Here is a 22,618-nt window from a genome sequence, read left to right on the forward strand (position 1 = left end):
TAATGACGGTGTTCCCTATAGTGCCCTGGTGGATGCTTAATGTACAACTTCACATTCTCCATGAACCATGCCAGTGGCAGCGTCTCCCAGCGATCATTTCCTAAAACTGAACAGGTTTTGGAGGTTAATTTTAATTGGCTTCGGAAAAATTGTAAATTGCCCCTAGTGTGTAGGATAGTGCTGGTGTGATCGTTGGTCGGCACGGACTCGATGGGCCGAAGGGCCTGCTTTTGCGCTGTATCTCTAAAATCTAAATCACATCCCCTAGTCCTAGTTTCCCTCAAATGAGGTGTCTCTTGGTATTTCCATCAATCCCTATCATAATCTTGAGGCTATCTGAAACAAAATGTTAATTCTGTTCCTCTTTCCATAGATGTTGCCTTTTCTCCAGCATTTTCTGCTTTACCTTGTGCAATCATATACCTCTCAAGGGTTCCACCTCCACATTCTTCTCAAACAGTGGGTTTAAGTCATTTTTCCGCAACAGGACAAACTCCGAGAAGTACTTTCCTGAACAAAGCCCTGCAGATAGTCACAATGGAGCTCTGTATAATCTTAGCAAGCCTTGCATGAATTTATACTTCAACCAGGGGGTGGCACGGTGGCGCAGCAGTAGAGCTGCCGCCTTACAGCACCAGAGACCTGAGTTCGATCCTGACTGCATGTGCTGTCAGCACAGAGTTTGTATGCTCTCCCTGTGACCGCGTGGGTTTCCTCCGGGCGCTCCGGATTCCACACACACTCCAAAGACATACAGGTTTGTCGGTTAACTGGCTTTGGCAAAGATTGTAAATTGCCCCTTGTGTCTAATATAGTGCTAGTGTACGGGGATCGTTGGTCAGTGTGGATTTGGTGGGCCAGTTTCTGCGCTGTGTCTCTAAACTAAACTAAACACTTTGCAACAAAGACCAAAGTACCGTTTGCCTTCTGAACTGCTTGCTGCATCCATATGCTGGCTTTCATGAACCTAGCACTGAACTCCCTGCTGACATCAACATTTGCAGCGTAAAAATAATCAGTTTTCATCTTCTTGTTACCAAAGTGATTAACCTCACATTTCCCTTCATTATACTCCATCTGCCACCATTTTGCCTACTTGCTTAATCGTCAGTCTGTGTCCTTATGCAGGTTGCTCATGCCCACAAAGGGAGACAGTTTATCGCTGTTTGGTAAAACGTGAAATACCTCGACCACGCTGGATCCCACAGAAGTGTGAACTGAGCTTCCTTACAACACCTTCGGGGTCAAATGGGCAGCAGGCACTCGTTATTAAAACTTATATGAGAATAAATGTGGCTCGGACAAGGGAAGCAAGCATCCGGGAAACCGTGCTCGCAAGGAGTCAGGCCCTTTGGGAGTGGACAAAAATCAGTAGTGTGAGAAACTAGAATGATTTTTCTAGAAGTGAATTCCAGTCTAAACGAAAGGAAGACACAAGGCGGGCAAGGTTTACCTGAGATATTGCTGAGAAAGTACATGGTTAATGGAGTGTGCCAGAAATAGGAATTTCTCCCTCGTACGTCTCAGGTAACTTAAGTATTGAAGCAGCGGAACTTGATCATTACCAAAACTTATCAGCTTGTTAGTGAATGATTACAGGTCAGTACTCTGAGCAGTAGTGCATTGCAAAAATGTGCATTAGCAAGCAGCAATTGGTGAACCTTTGCAGTGCAGACTCGCAACGGCATTGGGGAAGCTGAGAGACTCAGCTCAAGGAGAGCAGAGATAGTTTCATTGTGTCGTGGATGTGATCGCGATGTGTCTGCTCCTTCGAAGCACCTGAGGTATAGTTCTGGAGGCCACAGTTGCCGTCTAGTGCATTGTTTCAATGCTCATTCTGCATTTCTGGGCCTTGCCGAAGCAGTTAACCAAGTTAAAGTTTTTTACTTCAGTTTAGAGATACATCGCGGAAACAGGTCGTTCGGCCCACCGATTCCATGCCGACCAGCGATCCCCGCACATTAACACTACCCTACACATACTAGGGCCAATTTTATACATTTATACCAAGTCAATCAACCTACAAACCTGCACGTCTTTGGAGTGTGTAACCGAAACCAAAGATCAGATAAAACCCACGCAGGTCACGGGGAGAACGTATAAACTCTGTATAGACAAGCAGCCATGACCAGGATCGAACCCGGGTCTCTGCCGCTGTTCTACCATTGCGCCACCGTGCCGCCAAGGACCAAGCAGCAAGGACAAGTAGAATCACTGAATGCCAGAAACATTTGTGAGGAAGGAGGCTCATCGAATCTGTGCTGGTTCAATGTAAATAGAAACATAGAAAATAGTTGCAAGAGTATGCCATTCGGCCCTGCGAGCCAGCTCCGCCATTCAATAGGATCATGGCTGATCATCCAAAATCAGTACCCCGTTCCCGCTTGTTCCCCATATCCCTTGATTCTGTTAGCCCTAAGCTAAATCTAACTCTCTCTTGAAAAGTGAATTGGGCTCCACTGCCTTCTGTGGCAGAGAATTCCACAGATTCACAACTCTCTGGGTGAAAAATGAAATCAAGCAAATGTCATTTTACCTGCCCTCTCACCACAGACCTGAAGGTTTTAATTTTCCTTTCAAGTACCGTACTTATCCACTCCCTTTTGAATGCCATGATTGAACCTGCCCTGAGTAGGTCTGGTACAGATGCTTACCTCTCACTGTGTGACAACATTTGTTCTCATGTCACTTTTGTTTCCAGCTTCGTGATACAGTGTGGAAACAGGCTCTTTGGTGCCGAGGCCGACCATCGATCACTAACTCGTACACTAGTTCTATGTCATCCCACTTTTACATTCTACACACTAGGGGCAATTTACAGACAATTCACCGACAAACCTGCACATCCATGGAACGTGGGAAAAAACCGGAGCACACGGAGAAAACCCATGCGATGACTGGGAGAACATACAAACTCCATATAGACAACATCCGAGGTCAGGATCGAACCTGGGTCTGTGGCACTCTGAGGCAACAGCTATGTGCCACGGTGCAGCCTGGGAATGTTTCCCTTTGCCAAACGTTGCAATTTGTCATTCTATTTCCTTCATTTCAATGGCTGCAGTTTCTCTGTATCTACTGTGCCTCTACTTTTCATGTGTTTGGACACCTTGGTTGCAGCCAAATTGGCCCCATGATATCAGATGAGAATCAATTCTCGGCAGTTATTTGTATTGAGATATTGGAATTAAAGCGCGTCACACGATATGGGTATTGATTTCTCTAACATCAATTAACCCTTGCATTCCCTCTATCTCCGAGCCTCCCCCACACTAGCCGTTGTACTAGTTTCACTGTCGTCTTGGTAAGTTTCAATGCCTCTATAATTTGTTATCACCTAGTACACTGTCAACAATGGACAGTTTCCTTGATCATTGCTACTTTTTGGCATATCTTTATTTCATTTGTTCTATATATCTATTTCACCGTTTATATCTCTCATTTCCCTATCCCCTGACACTTGACCCAAAACGTCAGCTATTCCTTTTCTCCAGGAATGCTGCCTGACCTGCTAAGTTACTCAAGCTTTTTGTGTCTATCTCCTGTCTAGAAGATACTTTTGCTAAAGTCGCCCAGCGACCTTAGGGGGGTCACGGTGGCACAGCGGTAGAGTTGCTGCCTTACAGCGAATGCAGCGCCGGAGACTCGGGTTCGATCCCGACCTGTGTGCTGTCAGTACGGAGTATGTACGTTCTCCTCGTGACCTGCGCGGGTTTTCTCCGAGATCTTCGGTTTCCTCCCACACTCCAAAGACGTACAGGTTTGTAGGTTAATTGGCTTGGTAAATGTAAAAAAAAAAAATTGTCCCTAGTGGGTGTAGGATGGTGTTAATGTGCGGGGATCGCTGGTCGGCGCGGACCCGGCGGGCTGAAAGGCCTGTTTCCGCGCTGTATCTCTAAACTAAACTAAACCTGAGAATAGCTAACTTTGCACAGGCGAAGAGTTGACCACAGCAGACCTTGTACATTGAGCCATCAATAAAAAAGTTTTACATTGGCCTTGGCTGTTATAAAATGACCTCCTTGGCTTATTTATATATTAATAGCAGGAAGTCAGAGGGAAAACAATGCACGCTATCCGCTCTATGGGTACGTACAGGGAAACAACAGAGCTAAATGGAAATTACAGGCAGCTAACATGAGATGAAAGGCTTGGTGCTTGGAAACAAAATCCAATCTCCTCATGTGCTATCCTGACAACATGTAATGGTGAAATAATGAAAACAAAATGAAGATAAAAATCTTCTGTTGTAATTATATCCGATTTTATAATGAAACAAAAATAACCGAACGGATGTGCCAAAACTACCAATGGACGTTACATGGGAAGAGAGTTTCCTTTTTCATTAGTACCCTTGAATTGAGTTTTCTTTTCCATCCCATGAAGTATCCTTTGTATCCTTTAACACATTTGCCAGAGCGACATTTTTCCAGGAAATGCAATTAATCTTCGGAACATGGTAAATATAGTAAAGTTAGATCAGACGTCTCCAGAAAATCCAAGTTAGAAAAACAAACATACCACAATTTTCCAGCTCCAAGCTCTGGTCTGGCTAACTCACAGTTCCTCTGATAATTACAATTTGTTTATGTGGTACTTTCAACAAAATGAAATTTCCCAAGGCATTTCACCAGAGGATTATTGAGCAAAAATATTGACTCTGCCAAACAAAATGAGATAGTTAGAGAGGACCAAAGTCCTGGAGAGAGACTGGAGAAGGATGGTGTGGTTCAGTTCAGACAACTCGAGATGGGCAAAGAGGAATAAATTGTCTTCATCATGCCACTCCGGCTCATTTTAAAAGGCATCTTAAATACAGAAAGGTTGAGGGAAGGAATTGCAGAGTTTAAAACTGAGGGTGCCACTGCCAATGTAAGCAGCATTAAATTTGGATACAGAAAACCAGAGAGGGACGCATGCACATATGTAGGATTTAATCAGGTTAGAAGAGAATATAGAAGATGGTGGAGGTAGGGGGGAGACCACGGAGAGCTTTGAAAACAATAACAAATTTAAAATTGAGCCAATGCTAAATGAAGAGCAAAATACCAGTCAGCAACATTGAAAATAGGTACAGGAGTAGGCCATTCGGCCCTTCCAGCCAGCACCGCCTTTCAAATGATCATGGCTGAACATCCATAATCAGTACTCCGTTCTTGCTTTCTCCCCATTTCCCTTGATTCCATTAGGCCTAAGAGCAAAACCTAACTCTCTCTTGAATACATCCAGTGAATTAGCCACATGTGGCAGAGAATTCCACAGATTCACAACTCTCTGGGTGAAAAGTTTTTCCTCATCTCAGTCCTAAATGGCGTACCCTTTATTCTTAAACTGTGACCCCTGGTTCCAGGCTCCCCCAACATGGGGACTATTTTTCCTGCATTAGCCTGTCCAATCCCTTAATAATTTTGATGTTTCTATAAGCATTGGATGCCCGTTGATTTCGGTGCAAATTTGGATGCAGACAGTTGGGTTGTTTATCAGCTCAAGTTAAAAGAGCAAATCGGAATGGAGGTCAGTTATGCAAGTGTTAGGTCAAGTTACGCCCCGAGTCTCAATCATGGACCATCCCCACCATGATTAATTAGTATTCAATGATACCTACCGGAGTTAACTCTTATAACTTCCGCAGCAGTTGAACTGCCCCGTGCAATTGTTGCTGCAAACTCCTGCAAGTAGACCGACAAACTGAAGCAAGGCACACATCTTGATGAAGAGAAAAGAGTGTGGGACAAATTGTAGGGTAAGAATTTCTGCCAGAATACAATGGTCCCATTTGGATCGAATGTGAAGAGAACAAGACAAACAAGAGGGAAGCTTTGACGACCAGTTCTACCTTCATATTCTGTCAACGTGTGGCTTTAAGCATGGAGTGGGTAGTGAGTATCTTTGACAGGATACATCAGTGGCACTTTTCAATCTTGAGAGCCAAGTGCTCTCATCATCAAAGCATTTTTTTTCCCCCAACTAAAATAGCACAGTGCCCCTGGGACCAGCCGCACTCCAAGATAAATAGCCAGGTATGCCTGCCATCAATTGCACCTTTTAATATAAATAGTATGACCACCAGATACGTGATGAAATGGGAGTCTTCTGTCTGCCAATTGATCTCCAATTAAATGCAAGACCGTGCAGCCAGCCAATTTCTGTCATTTGCAGCTATGGAATTTATTTCCAGCCTTAACTTAAAGGGAGAGCAAGAAGATAAATGGATTTGGATAAGCAACAGACAGAGGCCATGGATCCCAATGAACACGCTGTTCTTCCTGGATTGATCTGTAGAGCATCATCACTCATGTCATGACTTGATAGAGTGTGGAAACAGACCGTTCGACCCACAGGCCGACCTGTGATAACCCTGCACACTGGGAACAATTTACAATTTTACCAAAGCCAATTAACCCACAAACCTGCATATCTTTGGAGTGTGGGAGGAAACCAGAGTACCCGGAGAAAACCCACACAGATACAGGGAGAATGTACATATTCTGATCTGAAAATATATCACTCATCCTTCATTGGAGCATTGTGGAAGCATCTTCACCAGAAAGACTCTAGCTGTTCAAGGAAGGGTGCTCACATATACTTTCCCAGGGGCAGTTAGTTTTAGTTTAGTTTAGTTTAGAGATACAGCATGGAAACAGGCCCTTCAGCTCACTGAGCCACGCCAACCACCCGTTCACACTATTTATATGTTATCCTTCTTTGGAATGCAGTCCCAACACACTGGAGGCAAGTTACAGAGGGCCATTTAACCTAGAAACCTGCATGTCTTTGAGACGTAGGAGGAAACTGGAGCACCCGGAGGAAATCCACACAGTCACAGGCAAAGATCTTATAGCGGAGCAAGATAGGCTACTCATGCGAAATGCAATGGGCTGACGTGTAGTACGCTATGGAGGGGATCCTGGGCATTTTCCTCCACCCATTTTAGTAACCTGAGCCTACCTCATACTGTGTTTTGTATTGAATTCTGTCTTTACTTTGTGTATTAGTCATGTCTCTACTATTTATTTCATTCCCCTTACATGTTTTTCCTCTACATGCTCAATTTTTGTAAGATGTCCTTGAGACTCTTGAAAGGCGCCCATAAATAAAATGTATTATTATTATTATTACCTGACCCGACCCGACTCGCAGTGTAATCAATGTTGCGGGGCAACAGTTTGTGTGTGTGATATAGGGTTAGATTCATAAATCTGTCAGTTCATACTTCTTGTCAAGAATAAAATTTGACTCTGGTAATTGCCTTTTTTAATGTTTTTTAAATCATTTCTTTTTAAATGGCTCACAAGCAGTGTTTGAGTTGATTTTGTAGTAACCGGAACCGACCCGACTCGCAGGGTAATTGACATTGCGGGGGAACTTTTTGTGTGTGATATAGGGTTAGATTCATAATTCTGTTAGTTCATAATTCTGTTAATTCTTGTTAAAGAATAAAATGTTTATAAACACACATACATGAAAATTATATAAATGTATATAATCATATAACACACACAATTATATTTCTTCTGATCCAATGATGAACTTTATTTCAGACTAGACAAGGGACATTAAATAAGAAACATTGTAAATAAGAAACATTGTAAATCTCCCCGCAACTTCACACACACTAGGCCTTATCCTCCTCCCCCCCCCCCCCCCCCCCCCCCCGGCACTCCCTCTCCTGCCCCCTCACTACAATATCTCCTCCCTCCTATGCCCCTCTCCCCGCTGCCCTAGGCCCCACACTCCCTCTCCCCGCTGCCCCGGGCCCCACACTCCCTCTCCCGCTGCCCCGGGCCCCACACTCCCTCTCCCACTGCCCCGGGCCCCACACTCCCTCTCCCGCTGCCCCGGGCCCACCACTCCCTCTCCCCGCTGCCCCACACCCCCTCCGTCCACACCGCATTGCCACCTAGGCCCACACTCCCTCTCGTCGCCTGCCCCTGGCCCACACTCCTCGTCTATCCTCTTGTGCCCTGCGCCCCACACTTCCCCCCTCTCACCACTGCCCCGGCGCCCCACACTACCTCTCCAGCCTTGCCCCGGGCCCACACTCCCTCTCCCCGCTGCCCACACCCCACCCCTCTCCCGACTTCCCCTGGCCCCCCACAACTCCTCTTCCGCGCCGCTGCCCCTGGCCCCACACTCCCTCTCCCACTGCCCCTGGCCCCACACTCCCTCTCCTCGCTGCCCCTGGCCCCACACTCCCTCTCCTCGCTGCCCCGGGCCCCACACTCCCTCTCCCTCTCCCCGGGCCGCGCATTCCTTCTCCCCACTGCGGAAACAAAGATCCGATCTTTGGCCGGAAGCAAGATGGCGGAGCAAGATGGCGGAACAAGATGGCGGTGGCTGGTTGCTAAAATGAGTCATATAATCACCCATGAATCCGCCCATGAGCGTACTACACGTTTGCGTGAGAGTAACCCATCTTGCTCCGCTATAAGATCTTTGGTCACAGGGAGAACATGCAGTCAGGGCCAGCCACAAAGGACTTCAGGCAGGGCGTTGCCTGGTAGATCTATTGCCTGATAGATCATTGTTGGCTAGGGAAGGTGTGATCTCAAGAGAAACAATCTGGAAAACTGTGGAACTGGTAAAACGACTCGGGAGGAGGAAGGGGGCAAGGAGGGAGGGGTGAGGGGAGTATGAGTTGAAGTTGCTTAAAATGAGATAATTCAACGTTCATACCGCTGGGTTGTAAGCTACACAAGTGAAATATGTTTCTCCAATTTACGTGTGCCTCACTCTGGCAATGGAGGAGGCCCACGACAGAAAGGTCAGTGTAGGAATGGAAAGGAGAGTTGAAATGGTTGGCAACCGGGCGATCCCGTAGGACTTGGTCTCGCTGATGTGCGGGAGCCCACATCGGGAACAACGGATGCAGTGGATGAGGTTGGAGGAGGTACATGTGAACCTCTGTTTAACTTGAAAGGACTGCCAGGTTCCCGCTGTTTGGTAAAACTGTATTAATTTCTGAAAACCAAGGGAAATACTGAAGGCGGAATCGGTGTCAGACACTGATCTGGTTCAGAGGGTGACTCCAATTAGATATTTTCAATTGAAGGGAAAGCTTAACATTTTGTTCCTGTAAGGTAATTAATTGGCGATACTTTTTTAATAAAAAGATATCAAAGGATAGAGGGAGAGAGTAACAGCATGGGATGAGAACTAATTTATTGAAAGGAAAACACATTGATGCAGACTTGATGCTGATGAGTGGGTTTCTGTGCAGTAATGAGCTATGACTCAGTGAACAATGTGGTAATAATAGGTCACCCACACTGCACATTCACATCCAGTGTTCGAAACGCAGATGGATGCGCAAAAAGTCATTTGAACGTGAAGACTGCTTGGGTCCCAAGTGAAATCATTTTTTAAGGTAGTTTCAATGTGATTGTGCCTGGGCATGTTTCCAAGGCACACAACAACTGTGATTCTGCACTAATGGTCTTTAGATTGGCAATCACCCCCTTTACTTAGAAAGGGCTGAAGGATGACAAGAGCTGGCAATGTCACAGTGGCGTTGCTTAGGGTGGTCGTCTGGGGCTCGAAGTTGAGACTTTAGTTAGGATGGAGCCGAAGGAAATTCACTCCATCTGGCCCGGGCTATGTCTGACCCCGAAGCACTTAATGTTGACACTTTGAAAGTAAGAATGCATTCCATTCCCAGGATGGCTAAAAGAAATTGTGATTATGCATCTATGACGCACAATGTTGAATACAATAATGGCTCAGTGAAATGATCCCCAAGGGAGCCTTAAAAATAATTCCAATTAGGGGGCACATTATAGAGGCCTTGCTTAATCGTTTCCTCATTAGGGAACCACAAACAGTGTGTCTTATTTCAGAAGCCGTGATCTTTTCTACAATATTATGGACTGGGATGAAGGAGGGGCGGGGAGGTGGGTAAGAAGGAAGGATATTACAGCATTATGAACCTCTACAAGGGCTGCAGGCTCTGGCAAGAAAAAGGGAAATGTTTCTGAGGAGTGCGCGAATATGAGAACTTGTGACACACAGAAACCGTTGTAGTTCACTGCATTTGTGGATGACTGGTGATCCTCCAAGCAACAGAGAGACCTGATCCAGAGGGACCTGTGGCACCTTCCGTGAGAGATACTCAGCATCTGCCTGCAAAGCTCCCACCCTCTAACCCCTCCACCCCACTTCCACTCATGTGTAATCATGTAATATTGTCTTTCCGCTGCCTAGTTAGCACGCAACAAAAGCTTTTCACGGTACCTCGGTACACGTGACAATAAACTAAATTATAGTCACTGAGGCTTCTTTGTCTGCCTCGGTACCACTACAGTAGTCTGCTCGATAACCATGCCTACATTAAGCCAGCTGGACAGATAAATGTATCTAAGGCGATACAGGACCATCACCCATTTTCCGGCACCCTTGATTCACGAGCCTTGCCGGATTATCCATTTTGCCAGACCCACAGAGGCCACGACCTCCGAGAGGAGTCGAACGGTACCAAAACTGTCCGCCTAGGCAGCCAGTGGGGGAGAGGACGAGGTGCCAGCCCGCCAAGTCCCCAAAGTCGGCTATGGGAATAGATCCACCGACTCCGGCTGGGCCGGTGTTCCAGAGCTCCGGCTGCAGCGGGTAAGTAAATCCCGAGATTGGAATTTTGTCCGGGTTAAAGGAGGCCCTGCTCCATCAGTTGCCGGGAAATTGCTGGTGGACCTGTGGGGGGGGGGGGGGGGGGGGGGGGGGGGTGGTGGGTGGTGGGGGTGGGGGTTGTGGGGGGGTGGGGTGGGGGGGGGGGGGGAGACTGAATGTCTCCCTTCTTTGTTATGAAGAAATACGGAAACATGATATGTTCAGGAACAAAAATGGGTCAAAATATCAGTGGTTTAAACCAGCATCTGCAATTCCTTCCGACACAGTTCGTATGTTTGACTGTACTCTCTCAGTTCTGCTGTTTCATATTAGTTCTTCGTTACTCTCTGAACTTTAATTGTAAAGCAGGCACAATTGCTAGGTTCAGGTTTATTTATCAATACAATCAAGTACAACAGGTAGAACAAAAGAGGCAGATACAGAGTACAGAATATAGTTCTCAGCATTGCAGCGCACCAGCTCCATAGACAAAGTCCAATGTCCACAATGGGATAGAGGGGAATAGGGCAGTATGCCAGCTTATGGAAACATAGACACATAGAAAATAGGTGCAGGAGTAGGCCATTCACCCTTCGAGCCTGCACCGCCATTCAATATGATCATGGCTGATCATCCAACTCAGTATCCCGTACCTGCCTTCCCTCCATACCCCCTGATCCCTTTAGCCACAAGGGCCACATCTAACTCCCTCTTAAATATAGCCAATGAACTGGCCTCAACTACCTTCTGTGGCAGAGAGTTCCAGAGATTCACCACATGGAAGGACCTTTACAAAGCCTGAAAACAGAGGTGAAGAAGCTGTTCTTGAATTTGGTGGTACAGCTTTAAAACTTCTGTATCTTCTGCCCATTGGGAGTGGGGAGAAGATGGAATGATTGTTGTGGGACAAGTCTTTGATTGCTAAATGTGACACTAAGAAGACATGAAGTACTTCCTATGCGTAGGAAGGAACTGCTGATGTTGGTTTAAACCGACGATGAACACAAAATGCTGGGGTAACTCAGCGGGACAGACAGCATCAGCGTCTGAAGAAGGGTTTCGACCTGAAACGTCACCCATACCTTCTCTCCAGTGATGCTGCCTGTCCCACTGAGTTACTCCAGAGTTTTGTGTCTGCCTGATGTACTTCCTATATCTACTTTCCCTCAAGCTCAGCAAAACAAATAATCTCACACACTTCCTAATTTTGCTCCGCTTTCTGTTCAGACGTCACTTTGTTTCGTGCAAAATAAAGATTTCTGGTCATCATTCAAAGATAAAATGGGTTTGGAATGAACGGTTTTGTAAATAACAATCTGTGGGTCACTTTACTTGCACTTTGCAGAAAGTGCAAGCCAAGCATAGAGTTCTTCAGTAAACAATTTGCAGACTTTTCCGAATATAAGTGTGGCAGTTAGGCCACATTATCTCTATCGGCTGCTGACTTGGTGAGTATTGACAATACACCTCGCCTGATAATGAGCGGCATTCTAACCTGCTTTGACACAGGATTGCACTGAATTATGCAAGGACACAACATGTGAGGCTGGTATAGATTACAAGACTGAACGTTTCTTTAAGCGTTTCATATTACCTCATGACCCATGGTAGCACAGAATACATCAGTGACGAAAAGTGCTAACATTTTGCAAATAATCACATTCCATCCACTCTATTCCCCAGGCAGATGGAAACAATATAGAACCAGGAAGAATTCAAGATATTGGACAGGATTGAAGAATTCTTATCATAAAGTAAGGATGGCACAGTGGCGCAGAGGTAGAGTTGCGGCCTTACAGTGCCAGAGACCTGGGTACGATCCTGGTTACAGGTGCTTGTCTGTACAGTGTTTATACGTTCTCCCCGTGACCTGCGTGGGCTTTCTCTGTGAACTTCGATTTCCTCCCACACATTTCCTCCAAAGACATACATGTCTGTAGGTTAATTGGCTTGGTGTAAACATTGTCCCTAGTGTAGGATAGTGTTAATGTGCAGGGATCGGTGGTCGGTGAGGACTCAGTGGGCCGGAGGGCCAGTTCCCACGCTATATCTCTAAACTAAACTAAAAGTGCGTGTGGTGGGCAAATTGAACTCAGACATAATTTCTACTTGGTAACCTGTGAACCTGGCTGATCTGGAGACCCTGTAGGGATGTTGTAAGTTGCAAGTGAAGACAGGCTTGGAGTTGTGTGTAATGGGTGGGTGAAAATGTGGCTTGTGGTTCATGTGAGATGATTAGGTTCCCCAGACATGTTCATAAGATGGAAGTGCATTACCTGTCAGCAGTCAATTTTGTTCCTAGAGCTCATCAGGAAATCTACTCAAATGTCACGTACGTTTTTTTTTTGCCTGGAGTTACACGCAGACCCTGTTCCAGGATTGTATCAAAAGGAATGCATAATTAAGACTCCCCATCATTGACTCAGTGATACAGTGTGGAAATAGGCCCTGCGGCCCAACTTGCCCAAACAGGAAAACATGCTCCAGCTACACCAGTTACACCTGCCTGCGTTTGGTCCATATCCCTCCATACTCCCCCCCCCCGACTCACAATCATTTTGTCGCCTCCCGACTCACGGTCCACTCGCACCTTTTTTCCCACGGCTGTGGCATGCAACAGACACCTGAGCCGGCTCACGGACTTGCCAGCCGCAGCCCCCGCTCGACCATCCGAAGGGGCCGCTCCCCAAACCCTGACCACATATCTGCCCCATATTCCCGATACCTGGGCACCCGGTATAGAGCGGGGAGGGCCGTGAGGGATGGGGGGGGGGATCTCCCTGTCCGTCAGCTCCTCCCTCTCCCTTCTCCCCCACTCTCCCCTCTCTCTCCCCCCTTCTCTCCCCTCCACCCCTCTGCCCTCCCTCCACCTCATCCCTCTCCCCTCCACATCCACCTTCCCCCCTCTCCCCGTCTTTCCCCCCTCCTCTTTTGGTAGGATGTTGTTAATGTGTGGAGATGGCTGGTCGGTGCGGACTCGGTTGGCCTCAGGGCGTTTATGCACTGTATTGCTAAACTAAACTAAACTAAACCGTTACGCTAAAATGCTGAAAAACGATGGTATTTTTTCTCTTTGATCTACCTGGTGTTAGTATGCTTGTCTTGATTGTTCACATGGACAGTATTATGTGATTTGACTGGGTAGCATGCAAACAAAAGCTTTTTACTGTATCTCGGTGCTCACAACAGGTACGGTGCTGCATACAGTTGAATTGCATGATATTTAGACATTAGAAACACAGCACAGAAACAGGCCCTTCAGCCCACCGAGTCTGCATGTACCAGAGATCCCTGTACACTCACACTATCCTACACACGGGGGATAATTTATAATTTTGCTAGAGCCAATTAACCTAGATCTAGCTCTTAGAGCAAAAGGAATAAAGGGATTTGGGGAAAAAGCAGGACGGGGTACATTTTAGATGATCAGCCATGATCATATTGAATGCTGGTACTAGCTCGAATGGCCGAATGGCCTATTCCTGCTCTTTTCTTTCTCTAAAAACCTGCATCACCTCTTTGGAGCGTGTGATAAAACTGGAGGACCTAACCCACGTGGTCACAGGGAGAACGGACAAACTGTACAGACAAGCACCCGTAGTCAGTATTGAACTGTAAGGCAGAAACTCTACCGCTGCGCCACCGTGCCAAACAGCCAAGGAGATGCAGCGCGTTAAAGAACGCTGGCATCTCCCAACAAACACCCTGGCAAGAACTGGAGTGCTGCAGGGAACTAATATAAATTTTGACAAAATGAAGGCAATTTCTTTGAATAAAAGTCTAATCAAAATAGATAATTGGCAGCACACACATTTGATCACACCAGAACGCCCACAAAAATTCAAACAAAATTTTGAGTGAAATTCTTTGTTCTGATGCTAGTAATGGATCATGTTAGATTTTTAGAAAATATAATGGCATGGTAGCATAGTGGTAGAGCTACTGCTTCACAGCGCCAGAGACCCGGCTTCGATCCTGACTACGGGTGCTGCCTGTACGGAGTTTGTACGTTCTCCTCATGACCTGCATGGGTTTTTCTCTGAGATCTTCAGTTTCCTCCCACAATCCAAAGATGTACAGATTTGTAGGTTAGTGGGCATGGTATAAATGTAAAATATTGTCCCTAGTGTGCGCAGTAGGATAGTGTTAGTGTGCAGGGACCACTGGTTGGTGCGGACTCGGTGTGTCGAAGTACCTGTTTCCGCGCTGTATCTCAAAACTAAACTAAAAATAACAAATCATTTTTAAAAAAAGGCTGCTGGAACTGATTGAAAGAGGAGGCGAAAAGTGGAGATGACCAGATAATTGTCACATTTGGATTTTATCCGACAAATACATTCGCTCGAATCCGAGTTGCTGAGCAGCCAGAGCATTCTGCCCTGTCTAAAAATCTCAGCCAAACACATCTTATGTGTCCCAGGAGTATGTGCGTGGGTTGGAGGGGAGAAATGTCATCAGATGGCAGACTCTCCACATGAATGAATCTGAAATTATAATGGGAATCAAACAAATGTACACTTTGTGATCTAATACTGACAGCCTTCCCCATCCTCACCTCTCCTATCTACCTCCAACGCCCTCAAGTAACAAGATCATTACTTAATGTAGTAGAGCTTTGACGGTTCATGACCTGAAATGTATCATTACGACAAAAACCAAAACAACTTTGCAAAATGAATTATATCTCACCACAATATAATGTCATTAAAACATGCTGATGCATCACAGCTTGTGAATGTAATCCACTGTGGTCACATCTCCCCACACCCTTATTTCAGGCTCCCTAGATGTACCGAAAGCCTGTAACAAAATAATTGCACTCTGGATAAACACTTCCCCCAATGAGGTCACCGCTTTCATCGCTGATCAGCAACTCAATTTCTTGATCCAGTGCACGTACATCCCCAGAGCTCTCGGTGTCCGTTCATCTCAGATCATTCAACCTACAGAGGTCAACATCGGGTGCTCCCGTCTCCTCTCACACTCCAAAGATGTACAGGTTTGTGGGTTAATTAGCTTGGTATTATTGTAAATAGTCCTTAGTGTGTGTAGGATAGCGTCAGTGAGTGGGGGGTCGCTGGTCGGTGCAAAAACAGTGGATCAAAGGGCCTGTTTCCGTGCTGTATCTCTATAATAAACCAAACTAAACTAAAAGGAATGGCGTTCATCAACCAAACACATAGTTCAAAGGTCGCTAATTCCATCTCAGTTTAATACCAAAACATTTATTTCTAATTGGTCACAGAAACATTTCAATGAATTTGCTTATTTGAAAACGTGTGATTCAGACTTTAAGACCAGATTAGTTTTCTCATATCAAAATAAACTATGAACATAATACTAATAAAATGGACTACTGAACAAAACCAACAGGTTGAGACAAACAATAATGTTACTTTACTTTAGACATTAGATATGCAGCGCGGAATCAGGTCCATCGGCCTTCCGAGCGCACACCGACCAGCGATCACCCCAAACACCAGCACTAACACCAGCACTACACGCTAGGGACAATTTACAATTTTTTACAGAAGTCAATTAACCTGTATATCTTTGGAGCATGGGAGGAAACCGGAGCACCCGGAGAAAACACACACGGTCACAGGGAGAACTTATAAACTCCATACAGACATTACCCGTATTCAGGATCAAACTTGGGTCTCTGGAAGGCAGCAACTCCACCGCTGTGCCACTGTGGCACCCTCTAACTATTAGTAGACCCATGACAGTCACCCATCTTTGGAAACACTGCCTGGATAAACTGAGTTAATCCAGCATTTTCAATAGTGTCCAATAGAGCTTGATTTGTCATCTATGCAACTGCACAGTGAAATGATTTTTGCGTATATTACACATTACAGGCGCCACCATTATTCAAAGTCCAAAGTCTAGACTTTGTGATATCTTGAACATTTTTCCTATAACAGGGTGACCAAAACTGAACGCAATACTCCAAATGTGGCCTCACCAATGTCTTGAATAACTGTAACATGACCACCATGCTGGACTCAATATACTGACTGATGAAGGCCAATGTACCAAAAGCCTCTTGACCACAAGCCATATTTGCCACGATCATTGAGCTGAGCAGAGTCCGTTATACAATGGGCTTTCGAGAGAGGGGCAGGGGTTGTGAACTTAGCTTCCCCACTCCTGACAGTGACCCACTGCCATAACAGTTTGCCTTGGCCAGAGTAATGCTTAGAATTATGTACATGAGGAGCCATGTAATAAGAGTCTTGAACAAGGACTTTTCCCGTGTCAATGGATCTAAACTCGGCAATGGTCAACACTTCGGAGGAGAATTTTGATGAAAATTGAGCTATTTTAATGTCCAAGGGACAGACACAAAATCTTCTCCAGTCAACAACACTAGAACAAATGGAATAACAAAAATGCAATGGAACACACGTCATGCAGTTAAACTGCAGTATCTCTTGGTAGTGTGTGGATTGCATGCTATAGAGACATCAATAAGAGATGCTCCCTTCAGCTAGAACCATGAAAGATCGTGACGCCCGCATGAAGCAACCTAATCTCGTCTCCAGTTGACAGACTGCATTAAACACCCACTGACAAGGCAGCATTTCTCGGATTATTAGAGTTACCAAGGGGGGACTTCAAGGAAACAGATGTGTAGTATTAGTTACTGGAAATGAGTATCTTTTCTGCAGGGCATCGCCAGAACATGAACTTAAACACATGGTTCTCAGTAGGCTAGAAGGCGCTACATGGCTCTTGAGATAAAGTGCTGGATGATCATAGCAGCACGATGCAGCGGTTAATCTGGAAACCACAATGGCAAGGATAAAGGAAGCTTGTTATATCCTTCAAAGTCTGCATACGAAGAGAAATGACCAGAGGACCTTTGTCTGATTGGTATTCCGGGACTTCAGGGTCAGATACATGCAGGTAGAAGGTGGGTATGGTCAGGAATTCATTGCCCGTATTGTAGACAATCAGCCCGCAGCTAAAAATGACTAGCCCAGGACTATAACAAGTACAGGGTCCATAGCTGGGCATGCATAGTTGCAGAGTCATGGTAAGGAATCCCCACTTTTAAAAGTAGAAATAGGGGTAAAATAGAAAAAAGAAAGAGAATAACAATTATGTGTGGTTATGCAAAGCAGACGTATCAAAGACTTGTATAATTTCAAGATTCAAACAGTCTTCATGAGCCAGCCAAAGGGTTGTCTGCCAAACAACTCTCAGTGCTCAGGATGTTACCTGCATTACACCACTTGGTAATTCTTAGCTGAATCACAAAGGCAATCTAGAAATGTTTTTCTGACAGAGCTTCCTTAATTCCAATTGCACATACCCAGTGAGCTCTATCCAGGAAATACTGAGTGACCATTCCATCTGGGCAAGAGGATTAGTCTGTCAGAGTCTGAAGAAGGGTCTCGACCCGAAACGTCACCTGTCCATTTTCACCAGTTATGCTGCCTGACCCGCTGAGTTACTCCAGCATTATGTGTCCACCTTTCAGAGGATTAGACTTTTCACTGTCCAGTTGAAGACACAAGATCAATAGTTTAATTGAAATGGGAAAAACTGCAAGTGCTGAAAATCCAAAACAAAAGCAAAAACTACGCTGGAAGCACACAGTAGGACAGGCAGCATCGGCGGGGAGAGAAACAGCTACAGTGTCAAGTCAAGGATTCTTCAGAGGAAATAAGAAAATGAGAACACGGTGTATTTTAACTCGCAAACAGAGAGTTAGATGGAGGGAATGGAGAAAGACCAGGGATAAAGTCGGTAACAGTTCCTCAACCACAGCACCCTGACACAGGCATTCACTCTGTTCCCCCCAGGCCTTCCCCTTTCTGCAACTTATAACAGGAAAGCCTTTTTCATTTTCCCAGTTCTGATGAAGGGTCTTTGATCCAAGACATTGACTCTGTTACTCTCCCCACTGATGCTGCCTGACACGCGAGTGCTTCCAGTATTTTCTATCGTCAGAGATGTGATGTACCTTTTGTGTGATAAAACATACCAATGGACTTCACAAGAGCGTTATCAGACAGAATTTACCACCGAGGGTCATAGAGTCATGCAGTGTGGAGACAGGCCCTTCGCCCCAACTTGCCCACACCGACCAACTCTTGCTCCCACTCTGGGCAAGAGACTCTGTGCGTACACACGACCTATTCCTCTCATGATTCTACCTATCTACAAATCTCGCCTCACCTTTAAATTGAGCAATTAAACACTTGTTTAAAAGGATATTGGGATGAGGATAGGTGATTGTGATATTTGTTATACTGATTGTATTGGGAAGGGTGATTATAGAGTGCTGTTGTAAATATGACTAAGATACTGTATAGTATATGCCGGTTTTTTCTTTTCTTTTTCTTTTTTTCTTTTTTGTATGGCTGTAAATATTTGATTAGTGTTCAAATGTAAATAATATGGTGTACATATAGTGGCTGGTGTACATATGGTGTACATATAGCTGCTAAATTTGTATAAGATAATTACAAGCAGTTGAATTAGGGGTGGGAATTAATAAGCTTTGGCTTCTTCCTGCTCCTTTTCGGACACATATGATTTCATTTATTTATAGATATTGTTTATGACACTTTATAAATATTTGTGTTTTGTTTTTTGTATGCTGTTTCACATTTGCTTTTTATTCATTTATTCTGTCCGAAATAAATAACTAATAAATAAATAAAAAATAAATAAACAATATGCAGCATTAAAATATGCCTCTCATTCCACCCCTTCCCTTTATGCTTGTTTTTAAACTGTGTCCAATCTTCAGTGACATTTGTCAGCGGAAAAACCTTCTCCAAATCAAATCTTTCAAAGTTCATCAAAACTGTGCACAATCCTATTTAATCTCTCCTTAACTCTGCCATGAGGAGAATTACTGCAGGTGGTTTTTAACCAACACAAGAGAGTTGGATGTAGGAACTTCTGATGCTCAAAGAAGCCAGTTTAGCTGAAGGCATGGTTGCCATTTGGGAGATATTGTCCCTAGAACTAAACAACATGATACAGTCTTACCATCCTTTTATTTTACACAAGTACTCTGCACTTATTTTACTGAGTACAATGACACGATGACACATTTGATGATGATGAATCCAATTGCCTCTAAAACATGAAAGATTTTTTCTTTTTTTTTCTTTTTAAAATTAAATGCTATGTCTTGGTTAAAAAAGGATCTACAATGGAGAATTGTTAACATAACATTTTGAAATATAGTTAATGTAAAGGTAAAATTCAAAAATCAACCAAATCCAGTCAGCTCAAAAGCATGTAACAAAAGAAGCTTAAATCAGAAATGAAATCCAGTTAAAATTGGCAAATACAATTTAATAATATAGATAAACTTGTGACATACTCCACTGTATTTGACGATAATGTCAATGCCCAATTTAGGCAGATCGAGCCATGGTCATACAGCGTGGAATCAGGCCCTTTGGCCCAACCTGCCCTCATGACCAAAATGCCCTATCTACACTGATCCCACCTGCCTACTTTTCATTAGTTTGAAGGGCTATCTAAGTTGGGTTAAATTCTTGTAACATCGGGCTATATACGTGTAACTTCCAAACCTGCTCAGATGACTTGAGCAAACTCCAAGGCAGGTCCGTCTGAAGAAGGGTCCCGACCGGAAACATCACCTATCCTTGTCCTCCAGAACGGCCTGACCCACTGAGTTACTCCAGCACCTTGTGCTCTATGCAAGGCAGGACCTGCCCCCTGGTTGCACTGGCAATTCCAGGAAGACATGATGAATATTATAAAAGACTGCGGTCCACTTAGAGGAGAAATCATCCAGAGCTACCCCTGACTCCAATGGCATACTTCTAAGACAATGAAGGTAGGCTACTGTAAATGTCCCATTTGTGGAGCTCCGTTGCAAATGAAACAAAATTAGCACATGAGAGAGTCATAGAGTGATACAGTGTGGAAACAGGCCCCCCCCCGATCCAACTTGTCCACACCGGCCAAAAAATGTCCCAGCGACACTAGTTCCACCTGCCCGCGTTTGGTTTATATCGCTCCAAACCTGTCCTATCCTTGGACCTGTCTAACTGTTTCTTGAATATTGGGATAGTCCCTGCCTCAACTGCCTCTGCTGGCAGCTTGTTCCATACACCCACCACTCTTTGTGTGAAAAAGTTACCCCTCAGATTTCTATTAAATATTTTCCACTTCACCTTAAACCTATGTCCTCTTGTCCTCGATTCACCTACTCTGGGCAAGAGACTGTGCATCTACCTACTCTAGGCAAGATACTCTGTGCATCTAATGTGCAGAGAATTGGTAATTGTAAATAAGTGGATGAGCAGAACTGATGAAAATGCTCTGAGAGTTGATACTGACCCAATGGGTGAAATGGCCTCTTTATATATTGTCTTGGAAAATTTGTAAAGGCCTGTAAGCATGACCTCACCGTGAGGTGCAAACAAATTGCCCTCCTCCATTCGATGTGCTAGCTAGATCACACAAGGAGATATACACAAAATGCTGGAGCACTATAACTCAGTGGGACCGGCAGCATCTCTGGATAGAAGGAATGGGTAATGTTTCGGGTCGAAACCCTTCTTCTCGACCCAAAACGTTACCCTTTCTTCGACCTAGAGATGCTGCCTGTCCCGCTGAGTTTACTCCAGCATTTTGTGTCTATCTTGGGTGTAAACCAGCATTTGTAGTTCCTTCCTACACACTTCGCACAAGGAGATGTGATCTCAAATGGTAGCAGTTGCAACCTGCAGAACCCCCTGCAGAACCCAGTTCAGCAACTACACAAATCAGGGACAGAGCATGAGAGGTGGGGAGAGCTAGTGAACCCTTCATTTTCTTGGTAGCCGGTTTTGACAGTCCCATTTCCAATCAAACACGGGAGCTTGAAAACAGCTCGGCAAAATGGAAATACATCAAACATTTGTTCACATCCCCGAGATAGCAAATTGATTTATCTAAACTTAATACGATAACATTTTTAAGCTGTATTTCTTACCTGTTTGATCCAGCAACGAGTTGGAGGAACAGGATAATTGAACGCCCAAAGAGGTCCCATATCAGAGAGAAGGCAGCAGTGGGGAAGAGAGAAAAAAATCATTAGTCTTTGCTATTTATTAATGGAAGAAAATAAGGTATATTAAAAAACAGTATGCTCTCTGCATCTCATTGCAAAGATTTTAATGAAAATATAAGAAAGTAATCATCTATCCCACATCCTGTTAGCATATTCAACCCTCAAGTAAACAATGCAATCTCCGTGCACACACTCAGTATCAGCGTGACAATATAAACCCAGTATGAGAGGAATTATATTCGAGTCATTGCAAGATTTGAAAGGGTGGGAGAGGGAAGACAAACTTAGCAAAGTTACCTGAGTTGCTCTATGGCAATGAAATTGAGACAGGATTAAAGGGCAGATCAAGACCCGCAAAGTGTTTTCCCCGTCAGTTAGTTGACTCACCACCATATCACAACTTGTTTACTGTATTCTTTTTAAACAAAGTATTTCCCATTTCATGCTCAAAACATTCCCTTCCACTACTCTCACTCTGCAGAATACACACTTTTTTTAGGATCTCAACATTGATGGAAAGAATAGCCCTTGAACAGTGTGGCAGTAGCAGATGTCAATCATACTGGTTGAATTGCAGTCACATACTGCCCATTATTTTGTAGTCATCATCACTAATGATATTTTGTTAACTACCAATTATTAATTCTGTGGTGAGATTTGGACTCGGGTCTCTAGACTGTCCAGGGCTCTGGATTACTCATCTATTAATTTGACCAGCGCATCATTATCATACTTATACATCTCTTGGTCTAAATGTTTTCACTATCAACACTGTCATAATAAAACTCCCAAGAACACAGAATGTCTATTTTTCCTTCCCTGGAGATTTTGTACCTTTGAAAATGCACCACTGCTACAACGTGGAAACCATCTCAGCCAGTTTAGGCATGAATAATGAAAGAATAATATGAATGGGATATTGGAATACATACTGATTTAGACAATAGAGCTTAAAGTTATGGA

At 44.5% G+C, this 22,618-nt stretch overlaps 1 protein-coding gene across 2 annotated transcripts in view; it reads right to left on the reverse strand.

Moving 5' to 3' along the window:
- The window catches only part of hs6st1 (heparan sulfate 6-O-sulfotransferase 1), a 327,656-nt gene that overhangs the window by 47,137 nt on the left and 257,901 nt on the right, over nt 1-22,618 (reverse strand). The window lies entirely within an intron of this gene.

This window comes from Amblyraja radiata, chromosome 13, assembly GCF_010909765.2.
Source record: "Amblyraja radiata isolate CabotCenter1 chromosome 13, sAmbRad1.1.pri, whole genome shotgun sequence".
In the NCBI taxonomy this organism is placed as follows: domain Eukaryota; kingdom Metazoa; phylum Chordata; class Chondrichthyes; order Rajiformes; family Rajidae; genus Amblyraja; species Amblyraja radiata.